We start from the raw sequence: 21423 nt of genomic DNA on the forward strand, positions 1-21423 counted from the left end.
GACCAGTGGGAAAATTGAGGTCACTCTTTGCTCTACTGTGTCACATTAGTCGTGCTGTGGTTTTATAGCTTCAAGGAAGTGAAGCAGATAGAGTCCCTGACCTTGGGTGTTGACAAGCTAAAGAATAAAAAATAAGCCCCAGGCTGCATGTGGTATCTAGCAAACACCACAGCATGGCTAAAGGCCTGATGCTGGCCAACACTGAAAAGCAGCGACAATGTGTCAGCACTGATGTCGTGATGATGACTGCTTTGTGAAGCGCTTAGTCTACACCCAGGCCTGTAATGAGGGAAGCACATCACAGAGGAGACATGACCTGAAGCATCTGTAAACCAAAGACAGACATAACATCCTTACCTCCTAATTATCTCTTAATATCAATAACCTCAGATATGCAGAAAGAACACTCTAATTGCAGAAAGTGAAGAGGAACTAAAGAGCCTCTTGATGAGGGTGAGAGAGGAGAGTGAAAAAACTGGCTTAAAACTCAACATTAAAAAAACTAAGATCGCAGCATCCAGTCTCATCACTTCACGGCAAATAGATGGGGGAAAAGTGGAAACAATGACAGATTTTACTTTATTGGCCTACAAAATCATTGTGGATGACTGTGGTGACTGCAATCATGAAATTAAAAGATGCTTGCTCCTTGAAAGAAAGGTCATGACGAACCTAGACTGTGTATTAAAAAGCAGAGGCATCATTTTGTTGACAAAGGTCCATCTAGTCAAAGCTATGGTTTTTCCAGTAGTCATGTATGGATGTGAGACTTGGACCATCAAGAAGGCTGAATGCTTTTGGACATCAAAAGAATTGATGCTTTTGAACTGTGGTGCTAGAGAGGACTCTTTAGAGTCCCTTGGACTGCAAGAAGATCAAACCAGTCAGTCCTAAAGGAAATCAACCCTGAATATTCATTGGAAGGACTGATGCTGAACCTGAAGCTCCAATACTTTGGCCACCTGATACAAAGAGTCGATTCATTGGAAGAGACCCTGATGCTTGGAAATATTGAGCACAGGAGGAGAAGGGTGTGACAGAGGATGAGATGATTGGATGGCAATATCAACTCAGTGGACATGAGTTTGAGAAAACTCCAGGAGATAGTGAAAGACAGTAAAACCTGGTGTGCTTCAGCTTATGGGGTCACAAAGAGTCGGACATGACTGAGCAACTGAACACCAACAACTCTTCAGCTGACCAGCTTATACTTATCCATTCTCTCATCTGAAATGCTACCTCCTAACATTTGGTATTACCTCCCTAAGTTCTAAGGCTAGGTTGGTGGTTCTTCCCAAGTACTTTCATATAACTTGGCCTTCCTGATCAGTAAACATTATCTGAATAAGTAATTGAATGTATGTATGTAAATGAATCAGACTGTCTCCCAAAGACTCAGTGGCAAAGTAGAATCCTAGAACATCCGTCACCCATCTCTCTCCTATTCACTGCAGACTTAGATCTGCCCAAGACGTGAGTGTGCTCACTCACATTTGGGGGTGGTTGGATGGTGTCTTTGCCCTGAGCACTGTGCAGCCCATGGGCTTTTCCCTCCCAGGAGTTTATTCCTATCCTGGGTTTGTATCTGTATGTTTCAGTCAGTAGAGCTGGACCTCTGCAGACGATACCTTGTCCTTTCTGCTCCAACTCACAACTAGGGCTTCTATGTGAATTTTGCTCCCTGGGAGAATGTTTTGACTCTTCCTGATGAGTTATAAAAGGCACAAGGCTGTCTGTGTTATTTTCCTGGTAGGGGCATCAGGGTAGAAGTCTAAACAGTCCTCTGCTACTGGAAATAGACTTGCAAAATCATAACACAGTCATGGTAGAAAGCCCCTGAAGATTATCCAAGTTGAGGCCCCTTTATTTTATATATATATATATATAGGTGAGGTAAGGTAAGGTGAAGTCGCTCAGTTGTGTCCAACTCTTTGCGACCCCATAGACTATAGCCTACCAGGCTCTTCCATCCATGGGATTTTCCAGGCAACAGTACTGGAGTGGGTTGCCATTTCCTTCTCCAGAGGATCTTCCCTACCCAGGGATCAAACGCAGGTCTCCCGCATTGTAGGCAGATGCTTTAACATCTGAGCCACCAGGGAAGTCTTTTATATATATATGTATATTCCTTGCTTTCTTCCTTCTTTTCCTCCCTCATTCCATCCTTCTATTTTTCCCTTCCTTCCTATACCACCTATTGTGGATCAGGCAGTTCTCTCAGAATTGGGAATTTAATCAGGCAGAAAACATCAGTAAGCTTATAGGGCATCCAGGCCTTGCAACAAGTGGCCAGACCATAATGACACAGTGTGCTGGGTGAGGAGCTGTTGGCTTATTCATTTGTTAAGCTGTTTCAGAACATGCAACACACACATAGGAAATCATGGGCCCCCATGTTTGTGAAGCGGTTGTGTTCTACTGAATGATTTGTCCTCATTTGCAATGTCAGTTAAGACTAAGAAAATCAAAATTTGTGTTCAGTAAAGTTAATATGAGGGAAGTTAATATGCTTCATTGCTTGATAGTTTGGCCCCGGGTCCAGCAAACAGTAGATATTAAATAAATAACTGAGACAGTCTGACCTTGTTTCCAACGCCATTTCTCACCTTGTCTGTATTTACTAGTCTTTCTTCCAAATGTCTTCTGGCTTGACCAAAAACATAAGTGCCACATCAAGAGCTGAAAAGAGACACAGCAAACATAGCAAGGGACAGATAATACACCAGGCCTTCTGCTGCTTACTGTATGTCATTCATTCTCAGCTATGGCCTCTCACGGAGAAGGCAATGGCACCCCACTCCAGTACTCTTGCCTGGAAAATCCCATGGATGGAGGAGCCTGGTAGGCTGCAGTCCATGGAGTCGCTAAGAGTCAGACATGACTGAGCAACTTCACTCTCACTTTTCACTTTCATGCATTGGAGAAGGAAATGGCAACCCACTCCAGTGTTCTTGCCTGGAGAATCCCAGGGACGGGGGAGCCTGGTGGGCTGCCATCTATGAGGTAGCACAGAGTCGGACATGACTGAAGCGACTCATCAGCAGCAGCAGCAGCATGGCCTCTCAATTGCATATACATTGCCCTATTTTTCAGATGAAAGACCTTAAGGACCATAGAGGTTCTGTGCCTCCCCCTGATGTCACACAGCTGGTAATTGTGAAGCCAGCTGGGCTCCATCTAAAGCACTCTCTAGCTGTGTACCATGAGATCTAAACAACCCGCATTCTGGAATTGGCTTTCACAGCTTTATGGGAATAAGAATTCCACCTTTTTAGGTGACCACTTAAGTGAGTCAGGGATGATTTTTATGTTTAAATTCTGGTCTTTCTGTTAAAATGATCAGTCTCATTACTTTAAATGCAAGACCAGTGTTCAACCAGGCCTTTTGAATAACTATACTTAAAACTCACCTCTGTTTCATTGTTTAAATTTACATCTCCAAGGCTCTTTTTCTCTATGATTAAGAAGGCTCTTTGTGTCAGCTCTCAAATTCTGGCAGTGCTGAGTTTTGATCATCTCTCATTTTGATGTTTCCTTTTCACACATTGTGTTTTGGCACATGACTCCCCCTTCATCTTGTAACTACTCCCCAGAAGTGTCTCCCACAGTTACTGAGTCATCCTTGCTGTGAGACCATTATACTCGGGTTTGTTGAGGAAGCAACCCTAATCTCCATCCCCACCCCCAGCATATTAGTTAGGTCACTTGACTTTATAGAAACCAGCCTGTGGTAGCTTAAGCAAAGAGTGGGATTTATTATAAGGAAAAGAATTTCTCTCATGAAAAAGAAGGTCAGGGACATCCCTGGTGGTCCAGTGGTTAAGAATTCACCTGTCAACTAGGGAACACGGATTCGATTCCTGGTCCAGGAAGATCCCAAGTGCTGCAGAGGAACTAAGTTCTCTGTGCCACAATTACGGAGGCTGTGCTCTAGAGCCTGTGAGACTCAACTACTGAAGCAGCGTCCCTAGAGTCCACGGTCCACAACGAGAGGCCACCACAATGGGAGACCCGAGCACCACGACTAGAGAGTAGCCCCTGCTCACTGTGACGAGAGGAAGCCAACACAGAGCAACAAAGACCCAGCACGGCCTGAAATCAATCAATCAGTTAAAAAAAAAACAAGGTCAGGATCGGAAGAGAAGTTCACAGTGCTGTCTGGACTTCCTCCATCACGCATCTCTGCCTCTGCCTACACGGCCACCTTTTTCTTCTCCTTCAAGGACTGGCTTTCTTTGGTCTCTTTTTCATAGGGGAAAAAGACATGGTCATTTCAAGCTTCCAAATGTGTAAATTACAATCCAGCCACCTAAAAAAATCTCATTCTCTGGGTCCAACTTTCAAACTGGAGATCAAACCAGTCAATCCTCAAGGAAATCAACCCTGGATATTCATTGGAAGGATTGATGCTGAAGCTCCAATACTTTGGCCACCTGATGCAAAGTGCCAGCCCATTGGAAAAGACCTGATGCTGGGAAAGACTGAAGGCAGGAGGAGAAGGGGACAACAGAGGATGAGGTTGTTGGATGGCATCACTGACTCAATGGACATGAGTTTGAGCAAACTCCGGGAGATGGTGAAGGACAGGGAAGCCTGGCGTGCTGCAGTCCATGAGGCTGCAAAGAGTCAGATATGACTGAGCAACTGAACAACAAACTTTCAAACTGCTGGAGAAAAAACTCCAAGTCACAAGATAATAGTGCTTGTTTCAAGCAGTAGTGGCCAGAAAGGTTTTCTTTTTGATCAGAGTGACTGCTTCAAGTCTAATCTATGAAAGTGAGTAGGCATGGAGGTGGGCTTAAAGAGAGAATTGTAAACTGACTAGACCCTGAAATAAGTCTGGCATTTTCCCCTTATTAAATCATCCTTTTTCTTGGAAGTCTGCTGACAATGAGGGAGAGGAAGCCAGAATCAAAGACTTAAAGATCACAATGATTGTTTGCCTCTACGGGAAGTTGGCAGTAACTACCACAAAGGCTTCCCTGGTGGCTTAGAGGGTAAAGTGTCTGCCTGCAATGTGGGAGACCCAGGTTCAGTCCCTCAGTTGGGAAGATCCCCTGGAGAAGGAAATGGCAACCCACTCCAGTACTCTTGCCTGGAAAATTCCATGGACTGAGGAGCCTGGGAGGCTGCAGTCCACGGAGTCACAAAGAGTTGGACACAACTGAGCGACTTTTCACTTTGACCACAAAGGCAGGAGCCACACCCATCTGTTCATAGCTTTGTTCTTAGTGTCCAACCTGGTGCCTGGCACTCAATGAAAATGGGAGGTCTGCTAATTAAATCATTCATAAAACTCAAGGGGAAGGTATTATTCATTACACCCCCTACCTGCTGCCAAAAGAAGAGTAACAAGTGAAGAAAAGGAGATGAGGGAAGTTATTTCGTAAGTTATATCAGAGTTAGCACTGGGGGGTATTCTCTGCCATATTGGCCCATAGCATTTGTCTCACTCCACATGAGGATTAGATAAGTGTTTTCAGCGTTTAGGATTTTGTAAGTGCTGCTAGTGCTTGGAGAAATCTTTTTAAGGATTTTGAGGCCAGTCCTGCATATAATCCAAGAAGTTGTACCTATTTTAAAATATATGTGTTTGCAATGGAAGAGCCTTTCTCATATAGACAAGCTTGAAAAGGTGAGCGATTTCATGAGTTTTAAATAATTAAAGACTCTTCTCTATATAGAAATATACATATCCCAGAAATTTGACACCCTTTCGTTTCCTCTAATTGTCTAAATCTTTGAAATGGAAATATTTTTAAAAAATATCTACTTGAGGTAGATACTTATCTATATATATTATAGATATAATATCTATATAGATATAATATATATAATTAAATATAATATATAAATATATTAAATATAATATAGATATTATATTATATATTGTATATATATTAGATATATATCTAGTATATCATAGAATATATTTGTAGAATATGTTAATTTGTTTTATTTTCTGTTATGTGTGTTAATAACTGTGTTTATTCAGAAGGTGGTATACGTACCTGGACTTTGTGTACCTCATTAAGTAGAAAAGAGTAGTTTTAGGATGGGATGGGGCAAAAAAAGGCAAGCCATCAAGACATGAGTCTGGTGCATGAGTTCTCTTGCTGAGTTGCTATTTGTTCTTATTCAATTATCTTTACTTATAATGAGAAATTGGACTCAGTGATCTCGAAAATGTGCTTATATTCTATTGTCTTACAATTTTTCAACCAAAAATTATTTATTGATGAAAATAATTATCTGGGAAGAAAATCTTTAAGATAGTTCTAAGAATTAGAAAAAGTTTTTTTGAGGAAAAGTCATCTTATGGTGGAGTTGTTTATAATAGGAGAAATTATAGAGATAACCTAAACATCCAATACCAGAAAACTGGCCACAGAAATTTGTGGTCTTTTCCAGAGAGGATGAAGTAAAGTGATCTAAAATGCTAATGTTGGAGCCATGTAGAAACCTGGAATTTATACATAACCATACATTGAGTGGCTATGAGCAAGGCCATGACATTGGGTATAATATAACTCTGGACTCCTGTGCTTTAGTAAAACCCAGTATCTGAAAGTAGGAAGGAGTGGTACCATTCTGTCTTGGGGTAAACCACACTTGAAACAGGAACCAATTGGAGTATCATCAGAGAAGGCATAAAGGATGGTGAGGGAACCAGAAAGAGTGCCCCATGAGGAAAATCTGGAAGACCCGGGGATGTCCAGGTGGAAAAGGAAGAAGCTAAGGGATCTTAGCTTCTCCAGAGTTGCCATGAAAAAGGGAGTAGACTGGGGGGTAGGGTCACTTGGAAAGAATTAGGACTAATGAATGGAAGATGCCAGATCAATCTTAACATGAAAGATCAAAGAACATTTTTATAAATCAAGAGCAGAATGTGTTGTCTCTGGAGAAAGCAAGTCCTCCATCATTAGAGATGAGTGGTATGAGTCTGCAGAGATGGAGATGGAGACAAATCTAAAGGACTAGACAGGGGAGATCAAGGAAGGACAAAGGAAATTTCAGGTTGTAGCTGTGAGGCTTGGTGGTCTCAAGAACTCTTGGAAAAGCAGATTGAAGGCAGGAAGTTCAAGGAGAAGAACTCACATGACTCTTTTTCCATAGGTTAACTCTCAATGTCCTTTTTTTTAAATTATTTTTTATAGAAGTATGGTTGCTTTACAATGTTGAGCTAGTTTCTACTTTACAGCAAAATGAATCAGCCATACATATACATGCGTCCCCTCTCTTTGGGACTTCCTTCCCATTCAGGTCACCACAGTGCACTAAGTAGAGTTCCCTGTGCTCTATGGTCAGTTCTCATTAGTTACCTAGTTTATAGATAGTATCAATAGTGTATATAAGTCGATCCCAATCTCTTAGTTCTTCCCACCCCACCTTTCCCCCTTGTTATCCATAAATTTATTCTTTACGTCCGCGTCTCTTTTTCTGCTTTGCAAATGAGATCATCTGTACCATTGCCTTCTTATTCTAGAGCTACTAAAGCCACTAACACAAGCCAGAAGCTATCTGCTTCTCCCATAATTTTATTTGTATCACCACAGTTTCTTTTCATCCTCGTATCATTTATCATCCACCTTTACAGAGAAATTCATGAAAGGGTCTATTGCCACCATAATGAGCTCAAATAAGTAAATATATCTAGGACAAATGTGTAGAAGAGTTTATATTTTTCATTTTTTTCACTTATAGAAGCAGCATTGATTCACTAAAGAAAACCATTTTTAAAAATCTTTTTTTAAATCTATAATTCAAATATACAAATGACCAAAGAAAGTTAACATTTTGGATTTTCCTTCTCGTCTTGTTCTTTTCCTCTGTAGCACATAGATTCAATTTAACATAAAAGATGTCTTTCTGTGTTAGATCTTCCAATAAATTAGCAAGTTAAACATTTCTCTTCAGCGAAAATGCTGAGGAAGGTGCCATCGTTAGAAGAGAAGATGATCTAGATCAGGAGTTGACAGACTTTTCATGTCAACGGCCAGATAGTAAATATTTTAGACTTTAGACTTTCCAAGTCAAACAGTCTCTTCTACAACTACCCAACTCTGCTGTTGTAGTGGAAATGCCGCATGGACAGTCTGTAAGCAAATGGGTATGGCTGTGAGCCAGTACAACCTTATTTATTGAAAGAGGCAGTGAGCTGCATTTACCCCATGGGCTAGAGTTTGTCAACCTCTTAAGTTAAACCAAATGGCCTAACTAAACCAAATAGCCTTTTGGCCTTTAATAGCTTCAAAGCTCTTATCATAAGAAAAAAAAACAAAAGCTTCATTTAAAACTAAGAACATTCATGTCAATGTATGGCAAAAACCACTACAATATTGCAAAGTAATTAGCCTCCAATTAAAATAAATTAATTAATTAAAAAAGAAAAAAAAACTGAGAACAGCTCTGGCAGACTCCTGTGGTCACACAAATCAGGTCAAGTTCAAGAAAGTCCACTAAGATAGGTCTCCTCAGGCAAACTCCAGATGTGGAAATTAAGCCAGGAACCCCAGCTAGAAAACTGAATAATGAATAGTTTTGAAAATGGGATAGGTTTAGAGAATCAAGACAAATCATTTATACCATTTGATGACAGAATCTAGGCAAGAACAGAGAGTGAATATACGTAATGAATTTAGCACAGAACCCAGTATATAAGTGCTTGATAAGTAGTAACTAAATGACTTGCTTGTTCTGTCACATGCTTATTCACTGTCTATGTAAAGTATGTATCAGACATGCATTAAGCATTTACTGTATGCCTGGAACTTGGTTAGGTACTGACCATATGACAATAAGATACATAACAAAATAAAACAATATATAAAGACCAGATCCTTTGATAAATTATCACAATCTAGGCTGTTAAACTGGAGAAAGCAATGGCACCCCACTCCAGTATTCTTGCCTGGAAAATCCCATGGATGGAGGAGCCTGGTAGGCTGCAGTCCATGGGGTCGCTAAGAGTCGGACATGACTGAGCGACTTCCCTTTCACTTTTCACTTTCATGCACTGGAGAAGGAAATGGCAACCCACTCCAGTGTTCTTGCCTGAAGAATCCCAGGGATGGAGGAGCCTGGTGGGCTGCCATCTATGGGGTCACATAGAGTTGGACACGACTAAAGCGACTTAGCGGCAGCAGCAGCAGGCTGTTAAAAACACTAAGGCAGAATTGAAATAAGGTGCTGTAGGAACATGGTATGCATGCCGTTGAATCAGCCTTGGGTGGTCAGGAGAGGCTTTCTGGAGATGATAACTGAATAAGTTCTGAGCATGAATGAGATGAGGCTGGAAGAAGGCTTATGAGTACTAGGGAGGCATATTCTTCAAGGCAGCAGGGTCCTCATACTTGTGGATGGATGAGGGTGATTGCTTGGTTTTCTAAAGATACACATGAGTTAGTGAGGCTGGGAAGGAGATAGCAAGTTGGAAAGGCAAGGAGGCTTAAAATCAAGTCCTGCAGGACCCCAGAAATCTTGGTAAGGAGTTTGCCTTCACCTTCAAAGTGCAGAGCTCTTTTCAGCAGAGAAGTACCTTGATGGTATCTGCAAACTCATGTTATATTAAAAGGTATTCATCAAAACCCTGCTAGTTACTTCTTGCTGAGAGTTGGAACCGGCTTCTATCTGTGCAGTAGACATATGGGGTTTGGGCTAAAGAAGCAGAAACAAGGCAGTTCTAATGCTCGGTCTTCCTTTCCTTCCCACCCCTTACCCAAGTCTGCCTTGCAGTATGGTTCCATCAAAATGTGGTCAACTGAATTCCTTGCTCACAGATGCCTCCACTTCTACATAAGTGATAAAACTCTTCCTCATTCTCTTTATAGGACAGCCATTGAGCTTGGATTTGTCACGGGGACCTTCTACCCAGATAACGGTGATACTGGTGAGTTATATGGTTGTTTACTTCTCATGCGTCACCTTTGGTCATGAGCAGAGCTGTGGTCAGCTTGATTTGAATGGTACTTTTTATTCTTCAGTCCTGTTGTATTCATGATATTTGAACCTCCCGGGCTCGTAGCCTGGGTATTCTGCTAGGCATATAGGTATTCTGTAGACCTTCAAAGGTCAACTTTCTTTAGGCCATCAGAGCATTGCTGAAGAGTTATGTATAAACCAAATATTTGTGAAGCAAATATAAAATCCACATCCTCTGGAGAAATTTATGTTTAAGGGAGTCCTGTTAAAATATGACAAATATTAGCTAAAAAATTAATCATCACTCCTTTTTTTCGCCTTCAACAAGTGATCATCAGTTCACTCTGGAAGTGTACCTTCTGTTCAACAATGAAACTTTGCTGTCATAACTACTTTGGTTTTGAGATGTTGTTGAAATACTGATGACAAGATACAGAGTTTGCCCCAGATTGAGAAAAACCAAAGGGTAGATATTAAAATGAGATCTTTCAAAAGTTCTTGAAAAGAGTTCTGACCTTCACATTAGCTGTATTCCCATGGAAGAGCGGAATGTATTTCCAGACACGTTGTGTGTTTTGGTCTCTTCTTCAGAGCATGTTTCATAGTTTTTGACTGATGGACTGGGATATTGTTCTAATGTTTTGTTTTGTTTTTGGAGGGAGTTTGCTTTGGAGTTTTGTTTACCGGGAGGCACCTAGAGGTGTGTGATAAGAAGCTTGTCTTGTTTCTATAAAGAAAGGAGTTCATTCTGGAGACTAAGCTGTTTCTTGCTTTCAGCGCAAAATATTCCTTGATGCGTAAATTGGGAATAATAAGTGTACTCAGAAGACACAGTTAACGTAACACATTTTTTTTCGTACCCACACATTTTGCCTGTGCTACTAGCAATAATTTGGGGAAAACAGAAGCAGATTTGAAGAATCTAATTCACTTTACAATAATTGGTTTCTTTTTGTAGTTTTCTTTCCTTGTATTAACACTTTGTCAATGTTTCACTACCTCTTCATGCACTACTAAAGGAACAATATTTGAAGTTTTCTGGGGAAGCCGTAATTTTCTCTCCTTTATCCCACTGATATATTTAGAGTCTTAGATCTTGCATTTTAATTTGGGGCTCAAAATTGAAGTCATTGTATTCCTTCTACCAACCTGATCACATATTTCTCCATTCCTTCCTCCATTCCCATCACCACACATCACAAATGTCTTTGTATTTTTACTTTTGGTTCTAAGCCAATTTCATTTCTATTTTCCCATCCAGTACAATGCAATCACCCTTGGATGGTTGGCACACTGTGGAAAACATTGATGTACTTTAAATTTTTTTTCATTTTTTAACATTGTAAGAAAACAAAATCCAAATTTCAGTTACATTTGAAAAATTATCGCATGCATCTTCAAATCCCAAAATGCCCTGGAAGTAAATTGCAAGGAACTTTTCTGGTATGTCCCTCAGCACACCTAGAAGGAATTATTTTCATCTCTACAATGCTGTTTAATCCAGTTCAGTTGCTAACATTAGTATGTGACAGAGCATCACACGTCTTAGTGTAATTATTTATGTAACAGGGAAATAGTACATTAATCTCATTTGGAGTCAATTTTTACTTCTAGGGCAAATTGGGTAGAAGGACTTACCATAAACTCAACAAAAATATTTCTGTAAATATTCTATGAAGCAATAGATAGATAATAGTGTTAGAACTACAAGAATGCTTAGCCTTTTTGATGATGATTTCAGGCCTTTTTCCTCAGGCTTTTCAGTGCTCTGCTGGATTGTAGCTTCTGCACACAAGACTCAAAATCTGAAAGAAATAATCTAAGAAGCACCATCAGTGAATATCTTGTTTCACTTTAAGGTTAAAGTTTACTAGTTTGAGGACGAATAAATCTTTTCATATCTGGCATTTACCTTTAATGTTAAATGTTCCAGTAGCCACTCGATGGGGCTACTATTTTATGTACTGATGTGACATGAATGCTATCAAAATTAAATTATCCTATAATATTCTGCTGTGGTGTTGCTATCACATACTTATTGTATTTTTCTTAGTTTGGACACCTTGAACCCCTGACATCTATCTCTAAAATATATACCAATATCAGGAATATAAATTTTTCACTTCAGAGATACATTTCTCTCAGCTCTAGAAGACATAGAGTTCTAATTATTACTCTTGTGTCTTCAAAGATTCCTGCCAGAGTTGGCAACTTGGGTTTAGCCATTTGATAATGGATTCTCAGGAGACTAGGATTAAGGCAGGTGTGGAGGTGGCAAGTATCATATTTTATTTTTTTTTAACTTTGAAAGGCAGAGTCAACTAGGAAATGGACCATTAATTCAGATATAGTGTTTGGGGATAGTTATTGATATACATGGAATGCACACTTATTTATGCGCAAATTAACTTTAGAAAACATAATCAACTTTAGAAAACATAATCAGCATCAATATATCAACCCATATCAGTTCAGTTTAGTCACTCAGTCCTGTCTGACTCTTTGCGACCCCACGAAGTGCAGCACGCCAGGCCTCCCTGTCCATCACCAACTCCCAGAGTTCACTCAGACTCAAGGTCCATACCATCTCATCCTCTGTCGTCAGCTTCTCCTCCTGCCCCCAACCCCTCCCAGCATCAGAGTCCTTTCCAATGAGTCAGCTCTTCGCATGAGGTGGCCAGAGTCCTGGAGTTTCAGCTTTAGCATCACTCCCCATATACTTACTTTAAGTGTCGTGAAAATTTGAGTCTGAACCTGCTCAGCACTTGGGATCTTTTGGCTACCTGCAGTCCTGTGTTGCCTTATGGGGTAAGCTTAGTCTTCATCCTTTTTGACACCTCTGCAAAAGACAGTGTAATTTAGCATAGAAACATGCATATTATCATATGTGAAATAGATCACCAGTCCAGGTTCAATGCATGAGGCAGGGTGCTCGGGATTGGTGCACTGGGATGACCCAGAGGGATGGGATGGGGAGGGAGGTGGGAGGGGGGTTCAGGATGGGGAACACATGTACACCCCTGGCTGATTCATGTCATTGTATGGCAAAAACCACTACAATATTGTAAAGTAATTAGCCTCCAATTAAAATAAATAAATTAATTTTTTAAGTGTAATTTAATGATACATGGAGGGAGACCACTGTTTGATCTACATCAGCTGTATGGTTAAATTCATAGCTTCTCCCCGCCTTTTTCTTTAAGCAAATTATCTCTAGAGATTTCTCTTAAAAGTCAGCCTTAGCCTTTGACAGATAGACCACAGGCACCTAAGTGTTAGGTCTTCTTGAAACATGACTTATCAACATCTACCTCTATTAGACTTGAAAATTATATGTATCACTTGAAGAGATTAGGTGATTTCCACTGCCTTTCATTGCACTGCCTGGAAAGTACAGGTCATTCTCCAGAAGTTGTAACTTCTTGCTATAGTATGACATCCTCGTACAAGCTTCCTGGGGACATTTGGAGCAATTTGTATATATCAAAATTCAATGTAAAATTCAAAATGGGGGGCTACCATTGCAAATATCTCACCCGAGATGTCAGTCTGAATAGATCTATCTTCTACACATGGCCGAGTCCGTAGATATGCAGGCAATAAAAACTCTGTCACAAATTATTTCTCTCCCTGGGAGCAGTGAGAAAGTTCTTTCTGGCATTCCTTGTAATACACATTCAGATTTCAAAATCTTTAAGACATGAAAAGACATCTTAAGATATGATAAGAATTTCCTCTTTGCATGAAAGAAACAGAACATTTAACATTTCAAAGGACAAGTATCTCCTATATAAACACGGAAAAAGACCTAAGCTGTGAAGCTGTGAGCATTCACTCCAGTATCTACAGAGAATATTCTCCACAGTGTCTCTCTTCTGATCTTCCTCCTCCTCTCTTTTCCTCTCACCCTCCTGTATAGTTTTAGGTGTATGACTCTCTCCCTCTGTTTATCTTTCTCTCTGGAAGAAAACCAGCTCGTTATTGTTTGGCTGAGGATTTGTATTATAAACTGTAATAGGACGGATTGGGTAGGATGCCCACACATCCAGCCCCAAACCACACATGTGTGGCTCTTGTCCCCATGTAATTATTAACAGGGCTCTGTTGTGTTCAAAGAAGGGTCCAGGTTTGACTGATAAATTGTATGAATGGTTAAGTGTTAACACAAGTTTGTGTGCTCAATGTGCAGCGAGACCAAATAAACTGAAGCGTTGGAGTTTGGAGCAGGGAAAAGTTCATTGCAGGTCCCAGCACGGAGACTGGTGGTTCAGGCCCTACAAAGCCCCCATACTCCTCAAAGGGTTTCAGCAAAGCACTTTTAAAAGCCAGTTTAGGGAGTTTCAAAAGGGAAGGCGCATAGGTATACCTATGGCTGATTCATGTTGCTGTATGGCAGAAACCAACACAGTATTGTAAAGCAATTATTGTTCAGTTAAAAATAAATAATTTTTGTATACAGCCAGGTTGAGGGGAGGGAGGAGGTTGCAGAGTCTGTGATTAGCTTGTGCACAGTTCTCTACTGGCTGATGGTGAGGCAGCAGGGTAGTGTCACAGGGATTAACACTGTCAGTCCTTGGGCTCCAGGAGGCCTGGGGCCACGTGCTCACAGACAGCAAGACAGTTGTTGTTTAGTAACTAAGTCGTATCCGACTCTCTTGCGAGTGACCTCATGGACTATAGCCACCAGGATCCTCTGTTTATAGGATTTCCCAGGCAAGAATACTGGAGTGGGTTGCCATTTCCTTCTCCAGGGGAGCTTCCTGACCCAGTTATCAAACTCATCAAACTCGCATCTCTTGCTTCTCCTGCATGGGCCTGTGGATTCCTCACCACTGAGCCACCTGGACAGCCCTTCGGTACTCTCAGTCATCCAGTAATTAACATCTTCCTTTTGTTGGAGAGGGTGGGGTTTTTTACATCTGCAAAACAACTCAGGAAATATGCATCAAATACTATCTTCTAGGTGCTTCAAAGTGCAGCTAAAGCAGAGGATATGCGGGAAGGCCTGCCCAGAGAAGGCCCCATGGGGTTCAGCTCAGTTACACGGGAGCCCCAGTCAAATCATAAACTGTGTCTTCTCAGCAAGAGCCTGGAAAGTCCATCTGGCAACAGCAAGGGTGGCTGAGGACTACGGAAGCCTCGTTTTCTTGATGACAGCCAAAGGAAACTGGGGTACAAGTTATTCAAGGGAAGGAACGAAGGGGGTCTGGAGGCCTTGCTTGGGAAGGTGACACAGCAGATACTTGCAGACAGCCCTGAGGGGCAAGAGGTACAAGGTGGTGGCAGGGGAGGCAGACCTGGAGTGAGGAGGCGGGAAGCCAGGCCCGAGTCCCTGGACTTGGCTCCTGCGATGGCAGGGATGGTGTGCTGTAGACACCCAGTGGCTCCGGTGCCTCTCTTCTTTCCCTTCGAGTTTTCCAGGAGGGTTGGTCATGTTAACTTGAGAGATGCCAGGTGCTCCACCACCCAAGTACACACAGGCTTGTCTCTACCCTGAGGCTAGATTTCAAAAGCAGAATATCACACTTGTGGGAACCCAGGGTCACCCGAGAACATCAGGGATCAGGACCCACAGGGGAGGCAAAACTCCGCAAGACATAGTCTTGGCCACTTAGATACTTTAAAACCGAGCTTGCTTCCCTCCTTTGTTTAATGAGCAGAGCATTCCCTCACTGACCCCTCCCCCTACTCAGCCTTCCACGTTTTTTCTATTTTGTCTTCCAGTCTCAGCCATCCTCATAAAAGCCTTCTCTCTCCCTTAATTCAAATACATCCTAGATAGAATTTGATGGTCCCCTCTAAGTTTTTTGGAGAAGGAAACGGCAACCCACTCCAGTATTCTTGTCTGGAAAATCCCATGGACAGAGGAGCCTGGCGGGCTACAGTCCATGGGGTGGCTAAGAGTCGGACACGACTGAGCGACTTCTCTCTCTCTCAGTTTTTGTTGTTCATTGGCTCAGTCGTGTCCGACTCTTTGCGACCCCGTGGACTGCAGCACACCAGGCTTCCCTGTCCATCACCATCTCCCAGAGCTTGCTCAAACTCATGCCCATTGAGTCAGTGATGCCATCCAACCATCTCATCCTCTGTCGTCCCCTTCTCCTCCTACCCTCTATCTTTCCCAGGGTCTTCTGAGTATTTGAAACTTTTTCTAAATGGAATCAGGGGGAAAATGATGTTGATTTTTGAGCTCAAATCTTTTTAACATATTTTACTTTAGATTCACATGTCACTCACTCTCTGTGTAAAAACTACTTTTGATCTAGTGTATAGACCTTTAGCAATCACTCTCTCATAATTTGGCTGCAGTCACTAAATATGAAGCCTGAAAACCAAGCTTCTTCCAGAGGACGTAGCAAGGGAAGATCTTGGCTACTCGGCGTGTGCTGCAGATTGTGGGAAGGGTTGTGCTCGGATGGGCAGCAGGGTGTTCTGGAGATCAGTCAGTCACCTCTTCAGCAAATAGTTACAAGGTGTCTACTAGCAACCAGATGCCCCTGGGCCCTGGGGACTCCATGAAGAAAAAGATGATTAGGCAGAACTCTAGGATGGAGCTTGAAGATCAATGAACCACACGGGTGTGGAAGACAGAGAGCTCTGCCTTCAAAGCCTGACTCTCATTTATTTTTGTTGTCTTAGCGTGGTTTCATTGCTCTGATCCCCTGCTTTCCTCCTGGGGAAGCATGTGGCTACTCAAGAGAGTTAAAGGATTCATTTGAAACAATTTTGAATATTGTGAGAGGTAGGGATGGAGGGTCACAGTGGTTTTTTTGTTTTGTTACAGGCCTCTAGTTTTTCTAGCACATTTGTTAAAAATGTTTCACTGTTGGTGCTTATGTGACCAGCCCCCCACCCCCAAAAAAAATCTTGGGTGCTGCCTCTTTAATGGGCTTTTGTAGGCAAAAATGTTGCACTTAAGTTTCTGCATTTTCAGTGCTGGGGGAGGTGTGTTCACGCTGTGTGTCCCTTTATGGAAGGGAGAGAACAGGAAGAGACGTCCACGGGGCGCTGCTGCCTTTTCCCTTATGATCCAGCTGCATATCCTTTACGCATATCCTTTACTATGTCACTGTTACGTCTTAGCCATGGGTACAACTAGAAAGTAAAAATAAGCAATATTCTTTCTGATGACTGACTGGTGAGGATGAGGAGAGGTTAGAACCCTTGTGCATTGTTGGTGGGAATGTAAGATAGTGCACTGTGGGAAATGGTATGGTTATTCTTCAAAAAGCTAAAAATCAGTTTACCATATAATCCAGCAATTATACCTCTTGATACATGCTCAAGATAATTGAGAGTAGGATCTTAAAGGGATATTTGTGTACCTGTGTTCCTAGCAGCATTATTCACAATGTCCAGAATGTGGAAGTAACCTAAGCTTGAGTTGACAGATAAATGGATAAGCAAAATGTGGTATATACAGGCAGTGCAATATTCAGCCTCCAAAAGAAAGGGAGTGCTACATGTTGACACATGCTACAACAAGGATGAAACTTGATGGCATTATGCTAAGTGATATAGTAAGTCACATGCATAAAAAAATACACTATGATTCCATTTATATGAGGTACTTCAGTTCAGTTCAGTCGCTCAGTCGTGTCTAACTCTTTTTGACCCCATGGACTGCAGCACGCCAGGCCTCCCTGTCCATCACCAACTCCTGTAGTTCATTCAAACTCATATCCATTGAGTCAGTGATGCCATCCAACCATCCCATCCTCTGTCATCCCCTTCTCCTCCCACCTTCATTCTTTCCCAGCATCAGAGTCTTTTCACATGAGTCAGTTCTTCGCATCAGGTGGCCAAAGTATTGGCGATTCAGCTTCAACACCAGTCCTTCCAGTGAGGTACTTAGAGTAGTCAAATTCAGAGAAACAGAAAGTAGAATGGTGGTTGCCAAGTTCTGGGAGGAAGAGAGAAGTTAGCATTTAATGAGTACTGAGTTTCAATTTTGCAAGATGAAAAGAGTTCTGGAAATAAACAGCAGCCATGGCTGCAGAACAACATGAATGTCCTTAATGCCACTGAACTGTCACTTTAAAATGCTTCAGATAGTAAATGTTTTATGTATTTCACCACAGATTTTTAAAACTTGGGGAAAAGTCTTTTCCCTATTGGACTGAGTTGACGTCTTTGTTGAAAAAATAAAATGGCAATATAAACAGGAGTCTATATCCATCTCTCTATGCTTTTCTATTGATCTATTTCTTGATCTTTATATCAAGACAATATTATCCTGAATACTGTAGCTTTATAGTAAGTTTTAAAATGAGGTAATGTTAGCTCTCCAACTTTATTCTTTCAAAACTGCCTTGCATATCTTAGCATTTCCATATAAATTTTAGAATCAGCTTGTGAATGTCTTCCCCTCACCTAATAAATAAATAAATAAATAAATAAATAAATCCTTTTAGGATTGTGCTGAATCTATAGACCAGTTTAGGATGAGTTTACATCTTACATAACTGAATAGGGCATAGTCCTCCATTTATGTAGATCTATTTTAATTTCTCTGAGCACTGTTTTATCATTTTCAGCATAGAGATTTTCTATATGTTTTATTAAATGTAGTCCAAAATGTTTTATGCTGTATAAACACTATTTTAAATGAAATCTTTTACAAATTAACTATGAGGATATATAATTACAAGTAATTTAGGCATATTAATATTGTACCCTACTATCTTATTAAATGCATTTATTAGGGCTGGTACATGTAGGAGAGTTTCCTTTGAATTTTCTATGTAAATGATTATATTGCATGAAAATAGAATCAGTCGTATAATCAGCTGTGCTCTACTGCTATCAGTCTTCCTTCTTTCCTTCCTTCCTTTTTTTTTTTTTTTTGACTTGTTGCTTACCAATATTTCTCTATTATCCTATGTTAGGTATGAAGTTTGCTATAGGATTTCTATAGGAGTGCCTCATCAGGTTACAGAAATTCTCAACTATTCCTAGTTTTTTAAGACTTTTTCTTTATAATGAATGGGTTTTGAAATCTGTAAATTTCTTTTTCTACGCCTATTAAAGTGATTCTGTGTTTTATCTCCTATACTGTGTTAATGTGGCAAATACTACTAATTGATTTTTAAATGGTAAAGCAGCCTTCCATGATTCAATTTGCTAATCTCCCTTTAAGTATTTTTGCATCTATGTGCAAGCATGGTTAGTCTAATTTTTTTTTAATATTTTGTCAAGGTTCGGTATTGTGGTTATGCTGAACTTCCACTTTAAAATGCTTCACATAGTAAATGTCTTATGTATAAAACAAGTGGAAAGTTTTTCCTCTCTATTTTCTGAATTTATGTAAAATTGGTTTAACTTCTTTCTTTAATTTCTGATAGGATATAATTTCTTCCTTTGGTATCTGATAGGATTCACTGGTCAAAACTTCAAAGTCTGCTATTTTTTTTCCTGTGGGTGTGTTTGATGATTCAGATTTATTAGATATGAGACTATTCAAATGACCTGTCTCTTCTCAAGTCAGTTTTACTAACTTGTATTTTTCAAGAAATATTGAATTCTTAAGTTATTCAATTTGTGGCAAGTTATTCATAATATCCTTCAGATGTCCTTTAAATGTCTGTAGCATCTATAATAACTATCCCTTGTTTATATCTAATATTGGTAATTTCTGTTTGCTCTCTTTTCCTTGATCCATCTAGCTAGAGTTTTACTGTTTCTCAGACTCTTCAAGGAATGGACTTTTGATTTTGTTAACTTTGTTTACTGCTTCCCAGTTTTGCATTTCCTTGATTGCTGCACTTCTTTGTATTTTTTGTCTATTTTGAATTTACTTTGCTATTCTATTTGTGAAATAAGGTTTCTTGCAGTGTGATTTCCCTGGTGGCTCAGTCAGTAAAGAGTCTGCCTGCAATATGGGTGGCCCAGGTTTGATTCCTGGGTTGGGAAGATCCCCTGGAGAAGGAAATGGCAACCCACTCCAGTATTCTTGCCTGACAAGACTGAATGACTCACTTTCACTTTTCAAGGTGAAATAAGAGGTCATTGTTGTTTTAAGCTTTCTTCTTTTTTTTTAAACACAAGCATTTAAATCACCACCTATTCTAAAAATGTTTATGTATCTTTGTTAGCATTCAGATCAAAATATTTTCTGATTTCCCTTCCAATTTCTTCTTTGGTCCATATTTTATTTAGAAGCATATTGATTATCAAATATTTTAGATATTCCTAGATATTGCATTGTTACAGACCTCAGTTTAGTTACAGTGAGGTCAGAGAACATGCTCTAGGCGATTTCAATCCTTTTCAATTATGGCCTTTCTTAATGGTCACATGCACTCAAAAAATTAGCATTATATCATGGTATAATGTTCTATAGATATCAATTAGGTTATGATGGTTGACAGTGCTGTTCAGAAAATTTATCTTTTTTTTTTCCCTAGTTCCTGAGGGAAGGGTGTTAAAGTCTCCATCTACGACTATGATCACTACGTATCTCTCTAATTCTGTCCATGTCCTTTCATCATTACAAAAGGTCTTTCTGTCCTTGCTAAAGCTCCTTGTCTTGAAGTCTGTATCAGGCAGGGTTCAGAGATCACACAGCATTTGAGGAGCAAGTTTAATGTAAAGAGTTATTAATTAACAATAGAGGATTAACTACTAAGGGACAAAGAGACCTCTACAGAGCACAATAAAAGCTGATACAGGGAGCAGCCACTACCTCTGGGGCAGAGGAATAGTACACAAGGAAGAGAAACCTAAGCATGGGACTCAGATCTTGTTGGAAAATGTGTGATTTGGCACATTGGTGGCAGAGAAGGTCAGCGAGGTGCCACAGACCAGAGCTCTCATGTAGGAAAGAACACACCAGCAAGCTGATGAAATGCACTAGGAAACTACCTAATGAGCCGTCTGAGGCACCAAATAAACTGTCCAGGAAGATACCTGCTAGGGTGCTTCTGAAACTCACTGCGAAGGTACCTATGGGGCCCCTGCAGGAGTGTTTGGATTCCCAGCTCAGATGCCGATGTCAACCTGCTGAGAAGCCACCCACAAGGATGCCACTGAAAGTCCCTGAGAAGTGAGCACCTTGGAGGTCCCGCACCCACTGTGGACAACCACGTGCCCCGGGGTGTCAGTCAGTCAGTCAGTCAGTTAGTTCAGTCGCTCAGTCATGTCTGACTCTTTGTGACCCCTTGAATTGCAGCACGCCAGGCCTCCCTGTCCATCACCAACTCCCGGAGTTCATTCAAACTCACGTCCATCGAGTCGGTGATGCCATCCAGCCATCTCATCCTCTGTCGTCCCCTTCTCCTCCTTCCCACAATCCCTCCCAGCATCAGGGTCTTTTCCAATGAGTCAACTCTTCGCATGAGGTGGCCAAAGTACTGGAGTTTCAGCTTTAGCATCAGTCCTTCCAAAGAACACCCAGGACTGATCTCCTTTAGAATGGACTGGTTGGATCTCCTTGCAGTCCAAGGGGCTCTCAAAAGTCTTCTCCAACACCACAGTTCAAAAGCATCAATTCTTCAGCGCTCA

The 21423-nt window shown here is 40.9% G+C and overlaps 1 long non-coding RNA gene across 2 annotated transcripts in view; it reads left to right on the top strand.

Annotated features, from left to right (window-relative positions):
* The first annotated feature begins 5239 nt into the window (after positions 1–5239).
* Positions 5240–21423, top strand: part of LOC133241077 (uncharacterized) — a 38342-nt gene continuing 22158 nt past the window's right edge. Inside the window, exons 1-2 of one of the 2 annotated variants that reach the window (XR_009734512.1) lie at positions 5240–5390; positions 9831–9889. This is a non-coding gene — a long non-coding RNA (uncharacterized LOC133241077). The remainder of the gene's footprint in view (positions 5391–9830; positions 9890–21423) is intronic. The other variant, XR_009734511.1, reaches the window with a different exon arrangement.

Source organism: Bos javanicus, chromosome 29 (genome assembly GCF_032452875.1).
Source record: "Bos javanicus breed banteng chromosome 29, ARS-OSU_banteng_1.0, whole genome shotgun sequence".
Taxonomy (NCBI): domain Eukaryota; kingdom Metazoa; phylum Chordata; class Mammalia; order Artiodactyla; family Bovidae; genus Bos; species Bos javanicus.